General features: G+C 54.6%; 1 protein-coding gene across 1 annotated transcript in view; it reads left to right on the top strand.

Moving 5' to 3' along the window:
• LOC108796278 (mannosyl-oligosaccharide glucosidase-like) overlaps window positions 1-2,448 on the top strand; it is a 15,226-nt gene that overhangs the window by 7,839 nt on the left and 4,939 nt on the right. The window lies entirely within an intron of this gene.

Raw genomic sequence — 2,448 nt, forward strand, 5'->3', positions numbered from 1 at the left:
GGTTATGGCTGAACTCCCACCCCCCCTTATAGTGAGTGGCAGGGTTATGGCTGAACTCTCACCCCCTATTATAGTGAGGGGCAGGGTTATGGCTGATCTCCCATCCCTCTTATAGTGAGGGGCGGGGTTATGGCTCAACTCCCACCCCCTCTTATAGTGAGAAGCATGGTTATGGCTGAACTCCCCCCCCCTCTTATAGTGAGGGGCAGGGTTATGGCTGAACTCCCCCCCCCTCTTATAGTGAGGGGCAGGGTTATGGCTGAACTCCCCCCCCCTCTTATAGTGAGGGGCAGGGTTATGGCTGAACTCCCCCCCCCTCTTATAGTGAGGGGCAGGGTTATGGCTGAACTCCCCCCCCCTCTTATAGTGAGGGGCAGGGTTATGGCTGAACTCCCCCCCCCTCTTATAGTGAGGGGCAGGGTTATGGCTGAACTCCCCCCCCCTCTTATAGTGAGGGGCAGGGTTATGGCTGAACTCCCCCCCCCTCTTATAGTGAGGGGCAGGGTTATGGCTGAACTCCCCCCCCCTCTTATAGTGAGGGGCAGGGTTATGGCTGAACTCCCCCCCCCTCTTATAGTGAGGGGCAGGGTTATGGCTGAACTCCCCCCCCCTCTTATAGTGAGGGGCAGGGTTATGGCTGAACTCCCCCCCCCTCTTATAGTGAGGGGCAGGGTTATGGCTGAACTCCCCCCCCCTCTTATAGTGAGGGGCAGGGTTATGGCTGAACTCCCCCCCCCTCTTATAGTGAGGGGCAGGGTTATGGCTGAACTCCCCCCCCCTCTTATAGTGAGGGGCAGGGTTATGGCTGAACTCCCCCCCCCTCTTATAGTGAGGGGCAGGGTTATGGCTGAACTCCCCCCCCCTCTTATAGTGAGGGGCAGGGTTATGGCTGAACTCCCCCCCCCTCTTATAGTGAGGGGCAGGGTTATGGCTGAACTCCCCCCCCCTCTTATAGTGAGGGGCAGGGTTATGGCTGAACTCCCCCCCCCTCTTATAGTGAGGGGCAGGGTTATGGCTGAACTCCCCCCCCCTCTTATAGTGAGGGGCAGGGTTATGGCTGAACTCCCCCCCCCTCTTATAGTGAGGGGCAGGGTTATGGCTGAACTCCCCCCCCCTCTTATAGTGAGGGGCAGGGTTATGGCTGAACTCCCCCCCCCTCTTATAGTGAGGGGCAGGGTTATGGCTGAACTCCCCCCCCCTCTTATAGTGAGGGGCAGGGTTATGGCTGAACTCCCCCCCCCTCTTATAGTGAGGGGCAGGGTTATGGCTGAACTCCCCCCCCCTCTTATAGTGAGGGGCAGGGTTATGGCTGAACTCCCACCCCCTCTTATAGTGAGAAGCATGGTTATGGCTGAACTCCCACCCCCTCTTATAGCTGATCTCCCACCACCTTAACAGCGGTATAGCTTGTGATGCCACTAAGGGGTGTCACCATTCTGTTTCAGAACGGTCAAATTAATGTCCGGCATCAAGGGCAGAAAACAACTCAGGTCAATGTGTGCTGAAATCACAGCGAAAAGCATCCAATATTAGGTGGTGTGAGTTTGTTGTTGGTCCTAGACGTGTCCTCTGCCCCTCTCCTAGACGTGTCCTCTGCCCCGTCACCCCTCAGTATCTCCACTACATTCTATGTCTGTGACACACACACAGCTGCCCCTCTCTGACACTAAAGACCTCCTCCTTGTACTGCTCTGACAGTAAAGACCTCCTTGTTACACTACTCTGGCACTACAAACTTTCTTCTTATACTGCTCTTACAGTAAAGACCTTCTCCCTCTACTCGTCCTAAAGTAAAGGCACCCTCCTTATACCACTCTGACACTAAAGACCATCAAAATGATGATGGGATGGTATACAAAATATGTATATAATATAGTATACAAAATGATGGGATGGTATACAGGGGGTGTGTATATATACTGGTTGGAAGGGATACAAGGGGGTGTATATATACTAGGGGGAATGTATACAGGAGGTGTATATATACTGGGGGGAAGGTATACAGGGGTGCATATATATACTGGGGGAAGGTATGGTGGGGGTGTATATATACTGGAGGTGTTGGGGGCCCCGTAGATGACGCATTGCTCCATAGGTCGGTGCTTCTTGTACTCATGTAGGAAGTACCTCACATATAGATGCTAGGATGGGAGCAGTAGCGGGGTCATCCAGTGGCAGGAGGCTGGGGTCATCCAATGGCAGGAGGCGGGGGTCATCCAATGGCAGGAGGCTAGGGGTCATATAATGGCAGGAGGCTGGGAGTCATATAATGGCAGGAGGCTAGGGGTCATCCAATGACAGGAGGCTGGGGGTCATGCAATGGCAGGAGGCTGGTGGTCATCCAATGGCAGGAGGCTGGGGGTCATCCAATGGCAGGAGGCTGGGGGTCATGCAATGGCAGGAGGCTGGTGGTCATCCAATGGCAGGAGGCTGGTGGTCATCCAATGG

Source organism: Nanorana parkeri, unplaced genomic scaffold (genome assembly GCF_000935625.1).
Source record: "Nanorana parkeri isolate BGI_ZX_2015 unplaced genomic scaffold, ASM93562v1 scaffold1088, whole genome shotgun sequence".
NCBI classification, from domain to species: domain Eukaryota; kingdom Metazoa; phylum Chordata; class Amphibia; order Anura; family Dicroglossidae; genus Nanorana; species Nanorana parkeri.